Consider the following 25,012-nt stretch of genomic DNA (forward strand, 5'->3'; position numbering starts at 1 on the left):
TGCCCCTCGTTTTTTTCTAAGAAACATGTGAAACCTCTTCAGCCTCTCCTTCTTTACAATACAGCTGCTGGGGAAGGGGGCTGAGAGTGAGGGAAATGGGGGTGGAAGGCAGGCACTTTGCAGCAGTAGTGTGGGGAGGGCTGGTGCATAGGGAGGGCAGGAGGAGAGGCAGAGAGGAATCTCTCCCTACTGATGAGTCATTTGGGCATTGAAGCTTACAGCCAAAAGATTGCTGAACCCCGAGTCTCCTGGGAATGCTGAGGAGCTCCAGGAAATGACACCAGCTAGAGCGCAGGCAGCAAAGATCCCAGGATGAATCCATTCAAACACAAATCCAAGCACATCTTCATGCCTACCATGTGGTGGTGGACTTCTCCTCTAGCATGACTACCACCACCACATCCCCAAGCAGCCACCTCCGGAATAACTTTTCCAGGTGGTGAATGGAATTGTTGGATCTGCTGCTCGGCCTGGAAGAGATGACTGTTGCATCAGAGGCCTCCTGTGAACAACTTTCTAGGCACTTTGACTTTGTAAACAACTTTGAGGTTTTCTACATTCAAGCAGTATATAAATTTTATGAAATAAATAACCCTTGAATTCACATGGAATTGGACAGGACAGGACAAAGCTTAAGAAGGCGTTCAGAGGCCAATTCATTTTACTCATGAGAAGCATGCATGGAATCACAGGCATGAAGAGCCTTTCGTCACCCAGCAGCAGCCAGTGAGCAACTTTGAATTCATTGGTGCTTTGGTACGAGACCATTGTTGAAATGCCATTTGAATGGGAAAGGAGTTTCACAAAGCTACGTCTGGACAAAGTGAAAAGCAGAAGGCAAATCTCTGAATTCAATCTGTGCCAGGGCAATTAAAGGGGGTGGGGGAAGCTGTTCATCATCAAGTCTTCCTACAAGTAAGCAAGGATGCTCAAACCTTGGAAAAGCAGCACAGTCAAGTCTCCCTGCCTTTATTGTGAACTCTCTCAAGCTTTCTATGCCAGATGCTTACTTATTTCTGCCTGTACCAGCAGAAGTGCTGATCCACTGGCTTGCCAGTCCTTAGCCAGCACAGAGGCTCACTCCCCACCCCCCTCCTCACCAAGAACACAGATAGCCATTCATTCAATGCTAAACAATACAGAGCATCTAAGCAAGCCCTCACCATTGGGAGGGTGGGTCAGGGAGAGAGGAGAGAAACAAAGACTCTTCTTATGGAATTGGAGCAATTAGTTCCACAGACAAGGGCAGGACAAAAGGGATGGAGCTTAAGTATTTGCCAGTTGGACCTCATATGTGACCCGATGGGTTTTGCATACAGCATACTATGAAGGATTAGCACCATATGCTGGGAAGAACTGCAGCCTGCATTGCTTTCTAACCATTGTTTACTGACCCAGATTAACACACAACATGCTGCCCGTTATCCCATCTTCTTTTGGTGATCCCTAATGTATCCTTGCTTCCCCAATTTCTTCAGTCTTCAGCCTGTTGACTTTTTTTCTTATTTGTAACCTGCCACCTCATGACACGGCACCTCAAGGTGCTTAAGACTGCCAAACAGCTTTCTGTTTGCTTCAGCTTGCTCAATGAAGCTGGTTCTGACAACGGGTCATGCGTTAAGTCTGCTGCTTATGTCAGAACATCAGCAAGGGCTCATGAAATGAGTTGGGCAAGCAGACAGGCACACATGCTTGAACTCTCTCCAACTTTGAGCAGCTTCTCTGGTCAGAAACTCCCCTTCCCCCAAGACCAGTTTGAAGGTGGAGCAAGAGGAAGAGTGCACCAAGCCCCACCTGAAGGAGCGACTTAGATAGAAGATAAATAGAATCAGAGAATTGGAAGGGACCATAAGGACCATCTAGCCTAGCCCAACCCGCTGCAATGCAGGAATCTCACCCAACATGGGGCTCAAACCCACAGCCCTGAGATTAAGAGTCTCATGCTCTACCAACTGAGCTGTCTTCTGGTGTTGGCAACTGGAGTGCTGGGGGTGGAAGACGGTTGGCTTCCAAGTGATAGTAGTTCTACTTCCACAATTTTCTGTATTTGTTTTAGCTTTATGTGGGCATTTTCTATAGATCACTAAGCCCCGCAAAGACCTAGGAAGGGAAATAACCTCTGTTTACAAGTTACTGCAACAACAATCCTGTACATAGTTACCTGGAAGTAGGTTCCATTATCCTCTATGGGACTTACTTCTAGGCAGAGAGTTCTGCTAAGAGCAACTTGCCCAAAACCATACCAGCAAGTCATTCTTGACAAAACTGAATTTGCTACTTTATTACTTACACACACACACACACACACACACACACACACACTATACATTTTTATTGATGGTTGATGCATTTTGTTTTGAGTTTGTTGTATATTGTCCTGGGCTCCTTCTGAGACAGGATGGTTAGTAAAAGTCCTAAACAAAATGAGCAAACAAACAGATTGACTTACATTTGAGCAAAGGACTGCAAGTTGCAACACCAACAGACTTTTCAGCAAATCATCCTGGCTTCTACTGTTGCAATGGCAAGGCTAAAAAAGATACCTGAGGTAACTAACCACAGAACAGACCATTGCTAGTCAACATACTGCCATCCAAATGTTGTTGAATTACAACTTCCATCAACCTTGACCATCGGTTATGCTGGCTGAGGCCGATGAATGTTAAAGTCAACATCTGGAACAGACCATTTAGTCACTATTTGCGCACAATGTCAATACATTGGAAGACAGTCCAGAATTTAGTAAAGCATACACCATGAAACTCTTGCACATTTTCAGTCTCCTAAAACAGACAGAAGCTTTGCTTCCAATAATGTAAACTCCACAAGAAGTGTATAGACAAGGTCCATATGTTCTTCTCACAGTTTGCTTTCAGGGAATCACACACCAGAAATAAATTGTTACTGAAATATTAGTAAATATCTCCAATTACATTTCATACCCAATGTGAGCTCAAATATTCAAGCATATCACTGCTTGCTGTGGAATGGAACAAATCTCACCTTCAAATCCTTCCCATAGCAACAGCTAACAGTAGCATCAGCTAGCTTAAAAGACACTGCAGCGGTCCACTTCTTTCAAGAAGAATTGCCTGGATCCCTCCTTATTTAAACAATTCAATTACCAGCCTTGAATGCTTCTTAACAGCTGGAAAATAAGTTAAAAGTCCCTCATCCCAAAAAGCCCCTTTTTACAAATTCAAGGATACATCAGTCTCCACCACCATCAGCCAAGATATGAATACAAGTATACCATCTTAAGCAGGGGTCAGCAAACGTTTTCAGCAGGGGGCCAGTACACTGTCCCTCAGACCTTGTGGGGGACCAGACTATATTTTTTTTGGGGGGGGGATGAACAAATTCCTACACCACACAAATAAACCCAGAGATGCATTTTAAATAAAAGCACACATTCTACTCATGTAAAAATAAGCTGATTCCCAGACCGTCCGCAGGCCGGATTTAGAAGGCGATTGGGCCGGATCCGGCCCCCAGGCCTTAGATTGCCTACCCATGGTCTTAAGTCTTCCAAGCCAATTCTCACACACACTCAAAGCATCCTCACAAGGCAATAAAGAAACCGTTGAGATCTGCAGAGTTATTTTGTTACAGAGACTGGTTTTCTTTGCAACTTTGAAGCTGAAGATGCCCTGCTGGTGCAAAGAAGATCGGCACACAGTAAGATGTTTCATAGGTCTACTTGCAACAGTTTTGTCTCAGGAGAGTGGAAGATTATGAATGAACACCAAAAATTTATGGGTAGCAGCTCCCAAACAGCTGGCCCTGTGTCAACTCTAAAGAAGGCAATGCATATCAGTGCATTAGCAGGGCATGAGACACCACTTTTGACAATGTACATCTTTTTCAGCAGCAAAAGCCATCTTTGGTATCTGAATTAGAAGACCAGCATTGATACACACGATAGTTTTATGTGATTAAGAAACAGTGGGCATCGTTTTTATGAGTCTGGCAGCTGCCAAACTAGTCAGTAGTCAACTTATTCAACAACGAAACCAGCACCCTCATATGTAACAAGCTTGAAAGATGGATGCAGAATCATAAGTGTTGCAGAACCTATTTTGGGTTTCTTGCTTGCTTGAACATTTGTCATTACGCTTCCCTGAGGGCTACAAACTTTAGAAAAATAATTATTAGAAATCTAGTATGAATTGTTATGCTGTTAAAGTACCATGCAACCCAAGGCTGAAGACTTTAGCTTTACATATCTAAGAGAAACATCACTCACATGATGATGGGGCTCACATCTGATTAAGCATGCTTAGAACTGGACTCTATACTATTCAGTGGACATGAAAAAACTGAACAATCTCAGAAGATCATGCCATGCCTGACTCCTTTTTCCTAGTAGGGACTCTCAAATGATGTAATATGGACCTTGGTAGTTGCTAGAGAGCCATTCTCCATAACTCCCTCTCCTGCCCTCTCTTGATCTAGGAAAATCTCAGAGAATAGTTAACCTTCCCTGCTATTTTATTTTATGAAGTGAACAGCTAATTGATTTTTCTAGTTCTATTCCTCCACAAATCTAAGGATATTTGTTGCAGTAGCTAAACAAAGACAACAGTCATACAGCTGAGAGACTTGGGGGCCCAGCTGACTAGAGCACTTTTTGTTTACCATATTCTTCTAGGGGAAAAGGGGGGTTCATTGCTCTCTCCAGGGCACACTGTCAAAAATGAATACCATACTTTAAATGCAGGAAGAACTTCACTTTCTTCATCTTGCATAGGATCTCAAAACACATAACTTGGTGTCCCCAATTTTTATGGATGGGAAACAAACACCTTATTCCTTATCCAATTGATGTTAAACCAGATTCTTTATATCTGAAGCCTTATGCACACTTACTTGGAAAGCTCACTGGACTCAATAGGAGGAATTCAGTGGAGTGCTAAGGAGAATGTCCCATCAGCACATGCATTTCAGTTTGCCAGATGGAACAATCTCTCCTCTCCTCTCCTTCTTCTAGCCGCTGTTTTGGGTTTCCCACAACACCTTCCACAAGCCAACTTGGGGGGCAGCAGGAGGACAGGGATGGAAAGCCCCATTGTGCCAGCAGAAGTCCTTGTACTGGCTTCTGCTAGTTGGATCCATTAGCTGAATCCAGCCCAATGGGGTTTACTTCTAAATAAGTTTGCACAGGAGTCAAGCTGCAAAGCTGATCAATGTCAAGTCATAGGAGACCAGCAAACACATCATTGGTCAAGATGAGATTGGGACTCAAGGTTCAAGCTATTAAATTGAGTTATACAGGGTGAATCCTTTAAAGGAGGCCCCGTGGATACAGAGTACACATGTTCCACGGGGCCTCTTTTAAAAGACTCACCCTGTACCAGCTTTGCATGGGCTTCTTCAGTTCATTTCACCAACATTGAGAGCTGCAGGTTGTCCAACTCCTCTTGCACTCATGAGTTGGCTTTCCTCTGCATAATGAATTGCTATTAGCGCCCTTATTTCCCATATTCAGGGCTCAGCTTTCCGTTGATTAAAAATGTAACACAGCTCAGCTGGATGCCTGCCTTTCCTTCACTGTGCTGCCAAGAGCTGTAGTGATGCACCATTCTGAAGGTAGGGTTGTCATTTGTTGAGAGAGAGAGAGAGAGAGAGAGAGAGAGAGAGAGAGAGAGAGAGAGAGAGAGAGAGACCCAGACCCACAATCAACAGTGGAAGAAATCCCTGCCACTGTGCTGCAATCCAGCTTCAGTCTGGCCTGCTGGCAGTGCAGCAACATGCACATTGCAAATGGATTACAACTCCACTTTTTATGACTTAATAAAGCTTTGCCCACTATCAATGGGCATTAGGGCCTTAATCTCCTTAATCTTGGTGAAAATCTTCCACTTGTTGCCAAACATGGGCTTGCCCAGCAGCAGCTGGTCTCACTTCTGCAGAATGCAAACTCTTTCCAGGTTCGCATTTAGTTGAAGCCAAGGAACTGGAGCCAGGTTCAGATAGCCAGCTGAATGGATGGATTTTGCTTGCTCACACTTGACCATTGCCATCAAATGGCCCATCTTGCTTTATTTGGGGAAACAAATAGGCAGAGCATATCTCTGGTGAACTGGTGCCAAAGCCCACATGCTCCATCATCACTAGTGGTAATTGGTTGTTATAATGTCTAGAATGACATCAAATTGTGCATCTGCTGGTAGAATCCATGTCCTTCTCAGCAGGCAGCCCACAAGCCACACCGCAGCTGGGAAGCGATGAGAGGGGAAGAGTTAAAACCCCTCTCCCTGTGAGCTGCATCTGCATGAAGACCACTCCCCTAATTAGGCATGGGGAAAGCCCTCATGCATGTGGACTTCAAGTTCCTCACCCCTGATCTAGGTCACTAGGTGATAATGTAAAACACAAAATACATAAAACAAACAAAAACAAGAATAACCCAATAATTCCCCCCCCCTCCCAACATATTTTAAAAGGGAATTGGATGTCAATCAGCCAAAGGCCTGGTTAAATAGGAACATTTTTGCCTGGCACCTAAAGGTGCATAATGAAGGTGCCAGGTGAACCTCCCTGGGGAGAGCATTCTACAGATGGGAAGCCACTGCAGAAAAGGCCTGTTCTCGTGTTGCCACCCTCCAGACCTGTTGTGGAGGAGGCATGTGAAGAAGGTCCTCAGAAGATGACCTCAAGGTCCTGGCATGTTCATATGTAGAGAGGCAACCCTTGAGGTATTGTGGTCCTGAGATGTTTAAGGCTTTATAAGTAAAAACCAGCACTTTGAATTGGGCTTGGAAACTAATTGATAACCAGTGCAGTCGGATCAGGATTGGTGTAATATGCTCAGTATTAAGTACTGCTATTGACATGAAAGCATCACATATAGGGGGCAAGGAATCCATCACCCCCCCCACACACACACTGTCTAATTCCGCAACAATTAAACAACACTGAAGATCTATGTCTGCTATGCTGTTTTCACCATTTCCCATTGCACTGTTGTGCCTCCAGGAAAAATGGATGAAGCTGGAGAAAGAGCTGTCAAATGCTACCTTTTCTTTTGGGGATGAAGAAAAAGCAACACATTCCTAAGGAATGAGCCAGAGCCAGCTGGCTGACCCTTTGCTATGAAGGAAGGAGAATATGTCCCACAGATCCACACCTCCAGCCTGATTCATGCACAACAGCTAAAATGGGCTGTATCAATAGCTTCAAAAACCACTCCACAACACAACTGCTGCTATATTGGCACCAGGGGAAAAGAAACAACATTGACCAGCCAATGTTTCTATAGATGCATCTTATGTTTTGTGAAACAGCATGAGAAAGCATGCGCCACAAAGACAAGCAGCAAAGAAATTGGCAATGTTTCAAACAAAGTGATCAGCAGAGTGAACAGTGAACTGCTTTCTAGAAGGATCTCAACAGCAGTTGCCAATGGAATAGGGTCTGCTATAGTACGTGGAGGAAGCCTAAAAGCTTTGTACTCAAAATACCTTGGTATTTTGGAAACTCTGCAGAGGAGGAGAGGAGAGAGGGAGAAACAGTCCTTGAAATTTTACTAACATTTTAAGAGGTTGTCATAACTGATTGACACCACACTCATAACAAGTGGCACTCAGGCTCTGATTTCATTGTTCTAATTGTTGTTATAATCTCTAGTTGAAATAAAAAAATGCAAGTAAAAATATCCAGGATTGTTGTTTTGCTAAAAACGAGCATCCAAGCTTTGACAGCTTAAAATGTTGCTCAATCAGTCCTTAGTGTGGGAGAACACTCAAGCTTTACCTAGTTAACACAGGGTATAGCAACATTTAAGAATATTTACTCTGAAGAACACACACAGCACCTAACTCTGTGGAGAATGGGGCTTTTAGTTACCTACCTCTTGGAAAGCATTAGCGCAGATACTTCTAGTTACCAGCTGCCTCATGGAAGAAACATCCAGATTTTAAAACTGGATATGGTGCAATATTTATCTCTCTAGGTTTCATGTTTCATAAGTAGGGCCTGTGTAATATATTGATATATCGTCCAGGACCGATATGTGGGAGCAGACCACACTGACAGCTTCACTCAGTGGTATTCACTGGTGAAACCATCACAGCTCCTGAGCCTCTCTGCCTCCAGCGCCCAACGCGCTGAGGGAAAAGCAAACTAGCTGGGAGCTGCAGCCCCATGAGGCGCTGGGGTGAAAGCGCCTCAGCTCCCCCAGCATCTTGCTGGCTGAGGCCAATGCAGTTTTTCTCAACATTGTGGTATATCGCCAAACCACAATGTTTGGCCGATGATACACCGTGATGTTGAAAACCCAACATCACCCAGCCCCATTTGTAAGCCACTCAGAGAATTTTATGGAAGAATGGAGTATAAATACCTAAAATAAAAATAAAATGATAAACACAACAACCCACTCTTAGGCAGTTGTGCCTCCGTACAACCCCAAGTGCAAAGAACAATGACTCTCTCTCTCTGCGTTGTTGCTGTAAAATTAGACTCACAAGAAAATAAAACCACCCAATAGAATAATATGCATTTGTTCTGCTGAGCACAATAATAATCTGTTCTACTTTGTCAAAAACAGCTTATTTTCAGAGGCTGCCATACTGCATTCTTCTGGTGGTTTTCCATCACTAATACTTCAATCCTTGGCTCATTCTAGCCCACTATAATATGCGGGGCTGATTAAAGACTTCTCTGTGATAAGCAGATTGAGGGTAGCAGTCTAAAACTGCACCCCTCAGTTCACTGACTCAAGGGTAAGCCTACTAACATAATGGCTCTATTCCGGAATAAGGCAAGGGAATTTGGCTGCACGCACACTAGCCCACCTGCAGCATAAAAATGTAGTTTTGCTCAATCTGGAATTGTTTGTGCTCATCCCCAGCATGCTGCTTTCGACCTAGAATGATTCTAGATTCTTATCTGTGCCCTACGCAGCTCCTGTCCCATTTCATGAGATATGGAATCACAGATCTCCAACCTGCTGACCTCCTGAGCTTTGTGGCTCCAGCCTCTCCTTTTGGCAGCTGACTGGCTGTTTTCATTTGCAGTGACAAATGAGTTGTTAAAGGTTTCCTGTTTATCTCCATGGGGTGGCACCAGATGCTGAATGTGTGCTCTTGTGTAGAATATTTCTCCCACCCGCTTCCTTTGGAAGCACTTCCCTGGGAAACTCAACACACACTCCCCCTTGTCGCATAGTCAGCTCCTGACAACAGGGCCGGAAGGCCTGAGCCTGTATGACGCTGGGCTGACCTCAGAGCACTAGCTCATTTGGGTCCCTCATACGCAAGTTGTGAAATGCGTCCATCTGTCCCCAAGACTGGAGAAACTGGTGGCTTCAGTTTTCCTCTCCCATCACTTTACACATCTCGAAATGGGCTGAAGTCAAAAGTATGCAAACCAAGAGGAAAATATTCCTCTCACAGGTCCATGAAGGCTGCAGTCTGCCATCCCATGCCTTCCATAGCAGTCAGTACTAAAAGGAAGGGCAGAGCACACCAGGACAGCAATCTCTCTCCTCACTGTTGCAGTCTGATTTCTCCCCAAAATTCCCCACCCCATTCCAAATAGTAGGCGACTGGATTTGCTAACAAGCCACCTTTTCCAGATAGGGGAAGGCTTCACACCCAAACCAGCATTGCTGCCAGTCACACATTCTCTTGCCTTTGAATCAGAGAACCAGACCCGGAAGTGGCTTCATCAGGGCAGCTTGACAAGCCATAAATCCCACTCAGTATCCAGGCCTCCATATATTCCAACAATGTGCCACAATCTCTGCTGGGCTTGTTTCCCTCCTCCCTCCTTTGCAGAAGTGGAGAACTTGGTGGGTGGGAAATTAATTCATCATTTAGCTCAAGCTAGCACCCTAAAAAAAGCCCTGTTCTCCAGCCTCGCAATGTCACATGGTCACTCCAGGAAGCCCTGCTAGGCTGACATCTTGTCTGCAAAGAAACATGGGGCTTTTTATAATATTGTTTGAACTAAGCAAGCAGAGCCCTCAGCCACCTTGTTAATTCCAAGGGTAAGCACAAACCCATCTGCCTCTTCCCTTGAAATTTATTTGATTTGATTATTTTATATATTTATAGCTAAGTTCTACCTCCTTTTCTGGTAGCAACGTTGCTTTGCCTCTATTTTGAATGGGCAAAATAAAGGTCATCTGAAGGTTTGCCACAGCACTAATATACTCTAACAATCTATGGAATTAATAGTGTATTCCATTTCCTAATTCACACACACACACACACACACACTTCCTTCCTAAGGTGCCCAGACCAAGAGATTCCAGAGTTTCTCAGGACAATCTTTACAGTCTGGAAACATTTCATTCAACCTGTTGTAACTTTAACTCATTCATTCTTGCCCTTCTCTCAAAACACCTTGTAAACTGCTGCTCTGTTTCAGTTCCCACCTTTGGTACCCTTTAAAGATAATCTGCATGCATGCATACACATACACACAAACAAACAAACAAACAAACAATTGCTTCCTCTAGCCGTAGTTTCAGATCTCCCCTTCTAATGTGTTCTAAATTTACTGGATCCATTATGTCACACCTAATTGAATAGGCCAGGCTGCTTCATCATCCCCTTCACATTTCCCCCCCTTTTCACTCTTCCCTCAGCCCCTGCACATCTGGGGAAGCGCCATACTGACTATCCATCTCTTCAGCATCTCCAACAGAAGGCCCCTGGGGAAGGGAGTGGGAAAAGGACTGTTCATATGGTGATTGTTCAATTAGGGGGAAACAAAGGGAGAATTCTGAGCAACTGTGGCTGACTGACCTCTAGGAACAGACAGACTAGCTAGTTTCCAAAGGAATACAGTATAGCAAAAGACTCAATTTCTGTTGCATTTTTCTGTTGCACTCTCTCAGTATTACCTAACCAAGCCTCCCCTACTCTGAAGTAATAGTAAAACTCAACAAGAAGGGTTTAACAAACAAAGATAACTGGGGTGGGGTGGTTTGGTTTTTTTTGCAACTTTAAAAATAATATTTTCGGCATAGACAAAGCAACAGGAGGGCAACCCATTTGTTGAGGCAGAAGCTCCCATGGCCCAGAGCTTGCTCTGTCCAACATATGTCATGTTATTTGTGGATTAACAAACAGATACATAACACACACACACACACCAGAGCTTAGACAGAAGGTCTAACAAGTGTGGTGGCCACGATGTGGAGTGGGTATGACCTACTTTCAACTGGCAGTGAATCAGCAGAGCAAGATGAAGAGAATACACAAACCCCTAAGAGAGACAGTTACTTTCTGTTGTAAATAGTCATGTGCACACTTCAGTTTTATAGATTTCCCCTCAGAAGCCCGCCCTGCTGAGTTCAAAGGTGACTTAATCCCAACTAAGTGTGTATAGGGAATGGAGCCTTACGTCTCTGTTGAACCCAAGTTGGAAAATGTCAAACCTGCAAATGAATTCCAACTCAGCAGGCTCACGCTGGGATCTTCTTTAGAAAGAGCAATCCAGCTTGTTCAGTTGGAGATGGATGCTGCACTTATATGGGTTCTTCCTTGTTAATGAAATATCTGTTCTAAATTACTATACTGAATCTGGAACTTCGTGTTGAAGACAGCACATGGCACCAGGAGAGAAACACATTATTATGTGAAGGCACAATGGAATATTTGAGGGGACCACATCCTTTATATGTCTCATATGAGGGAGCTGAGGACTGGAAGAGGGAAGAATTTGAGTGCAGCAAGGAGCAAGGGACACTGACATATTCTGTTTCATTGCCTACCTTAATGCCACACACCCATTTCCCCCCTCTTCAAGTCTTCCTTCTCTCCAAGTCTTCTCCAAGTCTCAAGTCTTGAGAGCTAGTGTGGTGTAGTGGTTAAGAGCGGTAGACTCGTAATCTGGTGAACCGGGTTCGATTCCCCGCTCCTCCACATGCAGCTGCTGGGTGACCTTGGGCTAGTCACATGTCTCTGAAGTCTCTCAGCCCCACTCACCTCACAGAGTGTTTGTTGTGAGGGAGGAAGGGAAAGGAGAATGTTAGCCGCTTTGAGACTCCTTAGGGTAGTGATAAAGCGGGATATCAAAACCAAACCCTTCTTCTTCTTCTTCTTTCAACTTTCTTTCTCCATCACCAGAGCCCTAAAACTGTCTCTCTCACACACCTTCCTATTTTCCATATTTTCTGTCATTCCTTTAAGTGTCACCTTTATCCCCATCCAATTCCACCTGCTCCCTCCCCAATTCTTCCTCTCTTTTCTCCCCTGTCACCAGAGGACCAGAACTGTCACACACCCCTTTTCTCCCCCACCAAGACCTTAACTCCCACAAGTCATTTACTGCAGTCCCTAACTTTCTCCCTCCTGCCTCCTCCTCTTTTCCCCACCCCTGTCTTTAGAACTTTGAGAAACAGCCAATGAAAACAGCACAATGGCATAGATTAGTGCAAATATAGTATAGAGAAAAACACCTGCCTGTCATGCTAAGGCATGACAGCCACTGTGAAAAGTGAGGAACCTTGATTCATATTATTATTCCCATTTTAATTCCTGCATTTCACATATATAATCTCAATAATCATCTCAGTACGCCTTTAAGGCAGGCAGGCAGGCGTGCTCATTGGGATTTCCCCCCAGACCATAATCTCCTGAATGCAAAATGTACAGGTACTGTTCTTCTCATTTGCTCTGTGCGAAACTAGCTTGCTTCCACATTTCAGTGTTTTTAGGCAATGAATTCCTAGCAATGAAATCCTAGAAAGCTAGAGTGAAACACTCATTGTTATCTAAGTTCTTGGTTTGTTTTTAAGCCTTTTCTGCTTATCTTCTCTGGTGGGGAAGTGATCACTGTCCCGTGGGGGGGGGATCAGATTTTAGTGTGGTTGTGACTAGGGAAGTGTGTCAACTCACAAGCAAATGGTAGTAGCAGACACAGAAGCTCATGAGCTTCCTCATTCAAGTCATTGCATGGGGGGGGGGGAGAATTTTCTGAGTTTCTAAACATCTTAAAAAGTACTTTGTAAATGCCACTAAAGTCCACTATTATTATATTGCAGGGAGCAAGACTGTGGCTGAGAAGGTGTGAGTTATGCCAACCCTACAAAGAAGCCCAGTGTTGTGATACACTACCCACACCCTTCCTTAAGCAACGTGAGTATGACAACTCTGGAGTGTAGTCCAGTGTTGTTAACCTGGTTTTATTTTATTTCTTTAGGGAAATGCAGTGGGGTGAGGTGCTGTGAAGTTAATTGTAGCAGCAGTGCAATTAGTTACGGGCTACAGGAGGTGAAGGGAGTCGGGGTGGGGATGAGGGTTTCAGTTGCATTGTCCGGATGCCAGGTCTACCTATCAGGTCAACCCGCTGTGAACCTATGGAGCTGTACAGCTGGAAAGAAGTTTATCAGAGGCCAGCTCTACCCAGGCCTCACCACTGATCAGTCACCAGATCTGCCAGAAATATTCAACCTTCTCAAGACGCTAGTTGTGTGTGTTCATTTATTTGGCATATTTGCTTTGTTGCCCACTTGGGGGGAAAATATTGCTCTTTCCAATGTAGGCAGCTTATCTGCCTAATTTGGCAAGGTAGGATTTGAACTGAAGTGTTCCAAACTAAATTCCCACCTTCCAGCCCAGTTGTTATCATTTAGAATAAAGTAAATCTCAAACATCAATAGCACTTCAGAGTGGTTGGACACAATTATCATTTGAAATGAATTTTCCCACTTGTTTGTGCACAAAGGCCCCTTTCCGTGGAAGCTCATTAAATACCTGTAATGAATACTCCCATTACAGATGCAAAGCTTAGGTTAATCTTAGAAACCAAGTTGCACACTCATACAGGATGTTTACTCAGAAACAACCCTCACTGCATGTGTGTGGACTTACTCCCAAGTATGCACAGGCTTCAAGACTTTAACTGCTGTGCAACGCCAACCACTCTCAAATGCTGAAGGACATGTTATTTGCTGGCAAATCCTCTCCTGTACACAAAGGACTGAAGACACTCCCCCAAGTTTCATACATGCTGGTGTGGGAGATTTTTCTTCCTCTCTGCGCCTTCCTTCCTTTTTTATTCCCTTTATCATGGAGTAAGCATTTTGTAGCCTGGGGTATCTGACGCTGCTATTTTGCTATAGGAAGAAGGCAGTTTACAGCCTTACTTTACCTTCCTGCTAGTGGAATGCCCTTCAGCCACAGCTTGGAGGCTGGCCTGTTAGTAAAAACGGCACAAACATCTCTTGGCATGGGGCAATGTGTGCACAATCTCTCTGGAGCTTTTTCAAACTATGAGCTAGCTTAGTTCTTTTCTCTCTTACTTGTTTCAAAGGCTCCTTCAACCAAGAGGTGGGCCAACACTTATTCCCCACATGGAGAGAGAAAGAGAGTACCCAGAAGCTTTCACTAGCTCTAATTGAAACAGGGATGATCAATACACAAAAGGTTTAATGAGCTTCCTCTTACAAGGCACTCCTACAAACATAGTTCCAACAAGCTTCTTCCTTTTTCAAAAGGCTAATTTATTTCCCATCGCCTGCAGGCTTCAGATCTAGCTTCTTAAGTCATAATACATGTTATTTATAAACTGTATAGGCTGCTTTTGGGGGCACAGCACACAGTAAGACAACTTACATTATGATATACACACACAATACAACAACAATCTCCCCTCAGTTCAAGTCCAGTAACTTTGCTACAAAACAACAAGGGTATGATTGTAGAGTGGACTAAAGGAAGGGGATTACAAGGCCAGCACCGCTCTTGTGTCTCCTCCAAAATGAAAGGAAATGCACTAGAGAAATGCAACAAGATAATGCTCCGGCAGCCACCACATTTATGCAAATTAAGGATGCCTAAAATATCCTGATGAGTTTGCTGCTCATCCGGCTTTTATCATCTGCACAGAACCATCAGTGAACATGGCACCTTACAGAGAAATATAGCAAATAAAGAAAAAGGACAGGTCTCTGCCTCAAGGAGCTTCCAGTCTAGATTTTTAAGTATGAAACAGCTGGGAGGGAATGGAACAACAGAGGGAGATGGGGGGGAGGATATGAGATACTACACTGAATCGACACAAGCAAATGATATTACACATGCTTAAGCATCATTTTGCTCGAAGAAAGGGACTGAGATATCGAGCCAACGTTTTCACAATATGAAGTTTGAGAAGGGATTTGAATGAAGAGGGAGATTTGCCTTCAGTAGTAAAAAAACCCCCCAAAAACACAACCTACCCATTCCTGCTAGGAAGAAAAGATTTGGCATGCAAGACTCAGTAACTGCAATCTGTCTCCCCATCAGCTAGGAACAATGGCACAATTAGAATCCCAGCTGCACATACTCAGCCTCTTGTCCTGGCTTGTTATAGGGATAGGAGGAACGGAAAAGAAAGTTGTTATTCCTTCATGGAGGACACAGGAGGTCCCAGTGGGTCCTGCACTAGATCAGGTCAGGTTCATCCCAGACTCAGCTTTGTTAGCATGAGAAGATAGGGGAAGCATTTTTCCTTTCCCACTGGGAAAATTAAAGCAAGGATGTCAGTTTCATACACAAGAGAAGTTTTGAGTTTAAGGGAAAGTTGTTTTTAGATTTGATTTGGGGAAGGTGTGCCGGCATATGCAAACCCTCTTCTGGAAGTGACTGCAGAGGGCACCTACCAGGGAATGCAAACAAGCCACGCACCTTGGCACTGCATGGATTAGTGCCCCCCTTCAGAAACCACAGGGCCCATACTGCTCCCTTCACTCCACTCCACAACTGTGAATGGACAAGTTTGCATTTCAGGTCTATTCCCTTCCCTTCCTACATTCCCTTCTCATTCTCAGCTTGCAAAAAAGAAAAAGAAAGGAGCAACTGCAACTCCCTCCCACCCCCACCCCTGTGCACTCCATGTGGTTATCTTGGCAAAACTGCAAAGACTTAAAGGTTAAAGAAGCACATTTTGGGATGGAAAGAAAAGTGTACGATAGCTGCAAAACAGCCTCCCCCCCCCCAAGAATAAAACAGGCCTCAGCATCCCCACACCCACCTTACCCTGCTGGCCCCATGGCACACAGTAGGCCTCAACACAAAGGCCTGCATACATCGTATTTCATTACAAAGTTTGCCCAAAGGGAAATGAGTTTTACAAAGGTTGGGTGGTTGCCATTTGATCCATTCCCAAATGAAGCCGCACCGCACTGCATGTTATTAAATAAATAACTTCCGACGCCCCTCCTTCAACCAAGAAGGGGCACCAGATAGACCCTTACTATAAAGAAACACCCCATACATCCCAATACACAGAATACTTTGCCCCACAGCAATCCTGACCCCGTAACTCCCGTACTCTAAAATTCCTTGTCAGAACAGTTTATTCCTTTTCAGAACAGTTTATTTGGAAACCTCTCTGCCTCCGTCCCTCCTCCAACACACATTAAAAACAGGGGGGGGGGGATATACAGCCCCATTTTCTGTTTCCTACAACCCACCCACCCCCATAAGTGGCGGAGCCCCAGCAGTACTGATGAACATAGCAAAACCCAGAGGGGGCAGAGAATGGAAGAAGTTCCCAGAGGAACAGTTAGCAGAGTTAAAAAACCAAGGCATGTACAAGTCCAGCACACCTACCTCTGGGGCTTATGTTCTGCAAAGACAGGAAAACCCAGGCACTCACACTGTGCTTTCTCAAGCCAGATGGCTAGATAATAAGTAGTAAAGGGGAGGATGGGTTTAGGAGGGGGGGTGGATTACAGTGAAGTTTTGTCCCTTCTCTTTAGAGTGCAACGTACACTATGTGGAGAGAGGAAAAACTGGGGGTGGGGTGGGGAAGCCTCAGAGGCAGAAATTAGCACACTCGGCTCCATTGGCCAAATATTTACAAAGAGATAGCTGTGAGGCACAAAGCCCTTTTCTTTCTGCAGCGAAGAAATCTGGTCAAGACATGGAAACTGAATTCCCCTAGTCCCTGGTTCTCGCTAGTTTCAGGGTCCTAGACATGAGGCTCACACGCTTTCTGCACCCTTGTCCTTCCCTCCCCACCCACCCCCCAAAAAAGCCACGCCACATCACACCAGGCACCGCTAAACCTGAATGGGAAAGAAGCTTGAATCCTTCCTTCCTTGCAAATCCAATTGCCTTGTCATAAAACAGCCCACAAAACACAAGGATTTCTTTCCTTCCTCCAGCCCACCCTTCCTGCACCCCCCCCACCCTGCACAAAGCCAGAATGGCAACGCAACCTGAGGCAGGAAGTGGGGAGGAGAGAGAGAAAGCAACCTATCTGCAGTTGCAGTGCAAAGGGGTAGGAGAAAAAAGTTTGAATTATTTCAAAGAACAAAGGCAGTTTTGAGGAGACTCACCCAAGCAGCTGAAAACTCTCTTATTCTCCTGGCTGTGTTAGCAGAGAAAGACCCGCCCCCTCCAGGGTCACATGGTTCAGAATGCTAGTCAATGATCAAAGGAGCATTGTCATTCTCTGAATAATGAGCATCCCACAGTGCAATGGAGGTAGGCAGAAGCTGGGAGTGGGGGATAATTGCTGCCCAGGGGTGCAGATAGCAAAGCCAGAGCGGCTAGAAAGGGGAAAGGTCCAGACCCGGCTGTTTAAAAAAAGGAAAACGGCTGGACAAGTTCTCCTGAAGGCAGCACAGTGTCTTCAAGGAGGAGATGAGGCTTTGGTGGTTAAAGCTCTCTCATGGCAGACTCAGAAACTAATATCCTGTCTTCAAACATGTTTACTTTAAAAAAGTAAATGTCATTCATTTCAGCGGGGCTTGCAAAAAAAAAAAAAAAAAAAAAAGCATGCTTAGGTCTAGGTCTGCAATCCTCTGCACTTTTTTTTTTCCAAGTAGCAAGTCCTGTTGAACTCAAGCAGGCCTTTCTACCAAGTAAACATGCACAGATTGAGCCTGTGTATCCTCTCCCACCAAGGGGAATCTGAGCTGGCAAAGGCAGCAACAAGCTTACTCACAGCAGAGTCCTGGTAAAGTTCTGCAAGCCTGGTCACAAGCCTATGCACACTCATGAAAAGCCCCACTGAACTCCCAATAATAATATATTATTTATACCCCACTCATCCGGCTGGGTTTCCCCAGCCACTCTGGGTTGTTCCCAACAGATTAAAACATCAAATATTAAAAACGTCCCTAAACAGGGCTCAGTGAAACTTACTTCTGAGTAAACATGTAGAAGATCAAAAGGCTGCACTTCAAAAGCATGAGTGCTAATTCAAAGCAGAAGATTAATGCCAGTGAAGAGCTGCCCCCCCAAAAAAACTTCAACATACATTTATTCAGTTTTACACACACACAGCAGCGGCAATGCAAAAAGCCAGTGAAGAAAAGCAGTTGGGAACATGGGGCTTAGAAATGGCAAAGCTAAATCCAAATCCCACCTTAATTTGGCTAATGGTTTAGGGCAATTATCTAGGTAGGTCTACTCGACAGGGTTGTTGTGATGTTAAACTGTTGTCCTAAGGTCTTTGTATAACTAAGCACACATGATGCCTATTGATATCTCCCCACCACACGGCCATTCCAAGGCTGGCCCCCTCACACATACAGTGGTACCTCGGGTTAAGTACTTAATTTGTTCCGGAGGTCCGTACTTAACCTGAAACTGTTCTTAACCTGAAGCACCACTTTAGCTAATGGGGCCTCCTGCTGCTGCCGCGCTGCCAGAGCACGATTTCTGTTCTCATCCTGAAGCAAAGTTCTTAACCTGAAGCACTATTTCTGGGTTAGCGGAGTCTGTAACTGAAGCGTATGTAACCCAAAGTACCACTGTAAAGCACTGATGCTCATTTCTCTCCCTCCCTTGCCAAAGTCCTCCCATCCCAAGACAAAAGTACAGGTATCTCAAAACACAGAATGGGAAAGCAAACAAGGCCTTAATGGGGCAATGTGGAGGGTGAACAAAGAACAAGCCAAATGCTAGGACAAATGGACAAAGTGAAAACAATGAAGATGGAAACTGAACTGGCTGGAGTTCAGGAGACTGAATGACTTGTTATGGGTGAAGCAGTTGGGCGGCAGAGGCATTTTTAACACAGGACTGGGTTTCCTGACTGCAGACTTAAAGCTGATGAAGGCCTGATCCAGCGCATTAAGTGTGCCTAACCTGACTGATCCCAATGGCACTAAAGGATCAGGCTATTAAAAGGATGTCTTCCTCGAAACCAGTTGTTGTTTTTTATTCCCCTCACTTTCTTGGGATGCATGTTTTGGATAAAATTATGAGCACATTTAATTTGGAGTAAATATGGCTGTTAAGGGAACTTTGCCAAGTTGCTAGCTGTTGAGGAAAGCAGCTCTAGAAACACGAATGCTTGCTTTAAAATCTGTCTGCCCTTTCAACCAGGTTTTCTGTGCACTGGAATTCTTTTTCCCCTGCCCCACCCAGAAAAAAAAGCCAGGCTTTTATGGTTAGATGAATGGAGTAACATTTGGGAAAGAATTATTTTGCTGTTTGCTCTTTATATGCCACTGAGCACAGTAATTGTGGTCGTCTTCTAAAAGAATGAAGAATCTGGCATTTCAGTCTAGTGGAATGTGTATGTATCAGGAAGAAACATAAGAATGGTAGATTAGCTTTGAGAGAAACATTGGGGGGGGGCAGTGGACTATTCACTGGTCTTCAGAGGAAGTCGGCTTCCATTCCTGTGTTGCCATCCCCTGCCCTAACAAATGGGACTTCAACTTTCATGAAGGGCACCAGTTTGGTGAAAGCTGCTATGCAGGCAAAAGAAGGGATGCTTTGATCAAATGCTGCAGGCAAGAGCTTGCAGACTTGGAGGGAACCTTTCATCATGAAAGCTAGCAAACTCACACCAACACATTTTGGACCCGTGTATATTCTATGGTTGGTGGTTCCCATCTCAGGTAGGATGCATCCTATGAATCTTTATTGGTGTGAGGCTTTTAAATATATATTTTATTGAATTGTGATTTTAAATATTTATACTACACTGTCTTCAGTGGGCACTAGGGGAGGGTAGGACAGAAACCATAAGATAAATGAATAACAGGCAGAAATTCAACAGAAGAAGCTTTCTCATCACATTATCTGATGCAGTGAAAGCCTCACTTGTTGAATTTGTGCCTGCCATGTAGGCATTAAAGAAACAGGGCTCCTGCCTCTGAAAAGGTGACAGCTCTGTTTACACACCTCTCCACAAGCATGTTATTTGGAAATGTGTATCAGTGGAGCATAGTACCAGGCAACGTGTACCAGAACCGGGGGGGGGGGGGGGGGGGGCGGGGAAATCTACTCTGTCTTTCAAGAAGCTGAAAGGAAAACCAGTTGTGAACAGGCCTGGAGGTAAACTCAAAAGAATTTGCAGACACAGACTAATGGGGCTTGGAAATGTTTCAAAGTTCATCTAATGGTCCATTCTCCTACAGCACCAAGACAAAAAATAATAATAATTAAAAATCCAGGGAGCAGCTATAAGTTGGTGAAATATTGCTTCTATGCAGAAACTTGGGAAGGGGATCAAATGGAATTTTGTTTTTTTAGAGGAAGGGGGAAAATGGGAATGTTAACTGATAAATAAGTCAAAGGCTGCTAAGCCAAACTATGAATGTCATTATTCAGTTTAAACAGGAAATTTGCTGCATTTTGACCTGTCATGCTATGCTATGGGCTGAGCTGTTCCAGAGACTGCAGCAGCAGCAGAAAGATAACGTTTTGGTTACATTTAAGAGATAGCTACAAAGATAGCAGGCTGCTTTCAAGAACAAGCAACAGGGTTGCTAAACCAGCCTTACATACCCAGTATACGAAGCACGGAGGGGCCGTAAGTCAGCGACAGAGTACATGCCTTACATACAAAAGGTCCCCAGTTCAATCCAAAGTATCTCCAAGCCCCACCTTGCCCAAGACCCTGCCTGGAGAATTACTGCCAGTCAAAAGGATCTAAATCCTATGAACCAACTCCTGGCTCAGATTTGCACATAATTCTCTTGATGTCCATATCACTCCATACGAGAGCCTGATGACAGTGTATAAAAACAGTACTAGCATTACTAGTAACACCTTTTCACAACTTCTGCAAACAAAATCCAAGTGATGCAATGCATCAGCCAGGAGGGCTATTGTTTACTAAGCTTGGAGATTCAGGTACAGTACATCATGTTTCTCTAGCTTGCTTATATACTGTATTTTCCAAAATAAATTGAATGAATAAGAATAAATTGGAACACATAAAAACAAAGGAGGATACAAATTCCCACCTATTACAGGCACCAACAGAGCAATCCTTTACTCACAGTACATTGGGACTGGAGACTTGCCTGCTTCCCATCCACAACACCACCCTGTTTCAACTTCTCCAGTTGAATGACTCTGTTTGTTGAGTCTTCTGTCCTAATATCTGGGGAATTCCACCAATATTCATTCTCTCTCTCTCTCTCTCTCTCTCTCTCTCATAGTGGTGATGTACCTGGCATTCCCCTTCCTGCTTACTCATAGATCTTTCAGTCAGGTACTGTAAGAATACCAATCATTTCCCATCCACCCCCATGCCTCACTCTGAGTTTCTTTAAAGGATTCACATGAGATTTGTTGTCAGAAGTGTTTTGAAAATCCAGGTACACAATGCTTGCTGGATTCACTCTTTCTGTATGCCTGCTGACACCTTCAGTCAGTTGTCAAATGTTGGTGATGCAAGGTGCATGCTGATTTCACCCCTGCAAGGTTTGCTCTTAAAATATAGCCACAATAGGTGCTTCCTATTAAATATTAAATATAATCGTCAGAACTCAGAAGCCTTTCAAAATTTGGTGTAAACTGTGTACAGTACATTCTACTGCTAAGGAGGTGGGGTTTTTTATTTTTAATATACATTATTTCCGTTAACAACTTTAAGAGTTTCAAATCTGAATGAAGAACTGTTGAGCAAATACCCACAAGTTCCACTGACTTCTTGATTTGTCATTTTCTTCTGAAACATGATCTTTTGGGTTCCCTATTTCATACAGTTCTTCAGAAGCACTACCTGGGACTCACGTTACAGAACTGGGAGGTGAATTTTTTATATATATAGAATATGGGTGTAAAAAGATGCACCCCATAGTGGCAAGTGCTTCCCACTGTATAATGTGTGCAGCAGCCCTCCATAATACCCATATATAACACTGTGGAAAGAAATGTTGCTGTGTTTGCCATCTAGTTCTGGAGAACTCAAAAGTCTCTGCACACTGCTTTGGCTGGCCTAAAAAGGGTACTGCCCTAATTTGGAGCCAATGTGGTGTAGTGGGCAAAATGCTGGCCAAGGATCTGGGAGACTGGGTCCACACACAGCTATGAAGCTCACTTGGGTGAACTTCTCTCAACCTAACCTACCTCACAGGGTTGTTGTGAAGACAATACAGGGAGTTGTGCACCATAGCTGGCACCTTGAGATCCTTACAGGAAAGGAGGAATATTAACACAAGAATTAATCAATAAATTTCAGAAACGTAGGGTCATTCTGAAGCAGAGGATCTGGCCTTATCTCCCCCAACCACCGTAGCCCAAGTTTGACAGGTGTGTGGGGCATCAGGTGTCCCAATTTTACCTGCACCATTTGAAATTAAACTGTATGACATGTGTGGTGCTTTGAAACTGCTACGGTCAGCTGACGATCAAAGTGTCTACATGTTGCCCATGGCTCCCTGCAGGCACAGATGGTCAGCTGATCACCTCTGCCAGCAGAGATCTGTGCACAACATTATGGGAGCCCTAACAATCAGTTGACCACCTGAGAAGAGCCATGTCAGGCACTATGCAGCGGGCTCTGTAGGCAACCTCAAGCAGCTGGTCAATGGTGCCTTCAAATCCCATTTTGGTCCAGCCATGACTTTACCTTTCCAGCACCTGACATATATAGCATCAGGTTTAAGGCAAGTGGGCAGGGCTTGGCCAAAATAGCCTCACGGGCCTAAAGTGGAGTTCTAATACACATAAATACACACTACTGCTTCAGTGCTATCTCATGCATGGCTGTGTGTTGTGTGCCTATTAACTCTATCCAAGACAGGGTGTCGTGTCCCATTTCACCACTTGAGGTGAAACAGGAAGTGCTGCTTTGCCCTGCCACTGCTCCCACCACCATCTACCTGCTCCTGCTGCCGCCACCACATGCCCTGCCACATCTGATGTGGGAGAAGGAGCGGCACCACCACTGGCACTGATTTTGGGAGAGATTGCACCCAAAATGGATGTGGTTTTGCCTAAAATCAGTGCCGATGGCAGTGGCACTTCTCTGCCGCTGGTGGAGGTGGCAGGGCAGGCAGGGCACCCATGGGAGTGCTGCATGGGGGCTTCTGCTGCCTGAAGCAGAGGCCTCAGCCTGCCTAATAGCTGAGCCGGCTCTGATCCAAGAGCAGATATTGTCTGTACAAAATGGTATCTGAACTGTATCTAGTGGGCAACCAGCCAATAACAGCTCAGTGGGGGGGCTAATATGAACAGCTTTTTTGGGGGGGGGGAGGTCTGTTTGGTGATTATGTTGCAGCTAGTCAGCTCAGCTAGGCAGTGTGGGAAGAGTGACTTGTGGGGAGTGACTCAAGAGTGCCAGGCACTCTGCCGTGCGTAATCATTCACCAAGGTCTGAGCTGGGATTGCTTGATATGTTTAGATTTCCCATAGATGTATAGGATCATTAGGATAGCTCTGACTATAATAACACCTGGCCTTCCTGTTTGCTTCTGCAACAGGTCTATTCCTCAGCTTGCCCCACTACTGTTTCCTGTTTCTCACTCCTACACCCATCTCTAATGCTCAGTCCCTGCTTTCTCTCCCCATGTCCATCTGATGCTCTGCAGAGCCACAATGGCCACCCAGTAAGCAGCCATTCACCCACTCCTTCCCAACTCTTGCCACCACTACCACCACCCTTCCTGTAGTAGTGGAAGAAAATGGTGTGTCAAATATGAAATGCAACATTCCTCTAAAGGTGTCACACCATTTTAATTCAAATTTAATTGAGATTTCTTTGACCAATAGAGCAGGTTGGTGGGGATGGTAGAGCGGGGAGAGAATGAACCAAGATTACCTGATAAAATGAAGCCAAATTCAGTTGGGCAATTCAGAACTGAACAATTCTGCTGAGATCTCTGCATTATAATATGGTTTATAATAATGGTTCCTCCATTATAAGTCTGCAGGGCATGGTTATGCTGAATTGGCTCATCACAGAGATTAAGGAAAATTAAATATCAACCTCTCACCTCCAGAGGGCAGCTCAGCCCTTCCTTTCTGCTCCAATGGAGTTGCAGGTTTGTGAGCCACTGGGCAAAGTATGGTTTCCCAGGTGCAAAACATTCAGGGGGACACCAGTGAAATACTTGGAGAAGCACCAGATAGAAACTACACAAGAACACAAAGGCACCCTAGGTCTTAAGGCTAAATAGGGTCACAACTTTGACTCAAAAATGCACATTCACAAATATCCTGCACTTTGAAAAACCCTTCAGAAGCCTTTGAGAGCTTCTCTATTATCAATAACTGCTGCAGTTTGGAAAATTCCTTTCCCTGTACTGATGGGACCTGGAATGCTGCCCTAGGAATTCCAAGTTAAGGTAAAGAGAAGAACCAGGCAGTGGCGGACTATGCAGTTTTACACTTGTACAAAGAAGCTGGAGAGGAGAAAAACAGAGTTACTACAGCTCCATGCTGTAACAACTCTGCTGCATTTCTACAAACTTTGTGGCAATGTCAAATTGGAAGCTGTGTTTAGCCTCTTGCCTCCTTCACGCACCGTGTCGGTACAAGGTTAGCCTGGTAAAGTCAAAATGAATAACTGGCTGTTCACTGAAATGACACAGAAATCTATTGAAGCTCGTGTAGTCTGTTGGACAAAGACACAAATCCAGGTTTTCCTACTTTCTACATATGTCCTTAAAGTAAATACATAAAACCTGTCCGAACCCAGTTGTTTCTTCATTCAGTCTCCATTTGGAACTTTTTAAAGATTAGAGTGAAGCTAGGGACGGAACACCTTTGACATGATGAGTTCTAATGTTAGCATTGCCAATCAAAATGCAAACACTGTAAGGAGAAACCTGCCACAGTATTCCACGGTGATACACTGGAAGGACTTCAAG

The 25,012-nt window shown here is 44.5% G+C and overlaps 1 protein-coding gene across 4 annotated transcripts in view; it reads right to left on the bottom strand.

The window, feature by feature from the left end:
- The window catches only part of SEPTIN9 (septin 9), a 211,633-nt gene that overhangs the window by 33,410 nt on the left and 153,211 nt on the right, over positions 1-25,012 (bottom strand). Inside the window, exon 1 of one of the 4 annotated variants that reach the window (XM_080993829.1) lies at positions 17,285-17,428. The exons of the other annotated variants lie outside the window; for them this stretch is intronic. The gene's annotated coding sequence lies outside the window, so the exon portion shown is untranslated. Of the gene's footprint in view, positions 1-17,284; positions 17,429-25,012 lie in introns of those variants that run through there. 4 annotated transcript variants of the gene reach the window in all.

This window comes from Podarcis pityusensis, assembly GCF_964106645.2.
Source record: "Podarcis pityusensis genome assembly, chromosome: 2".
Classification (NCBI taxonomy): domain Eukaryota; kingdom Metazoa; phylum Chordata; class Lepidosauria; order Squamata; family Lacertidae; genus Podarcis; species Podarcis pityusensis.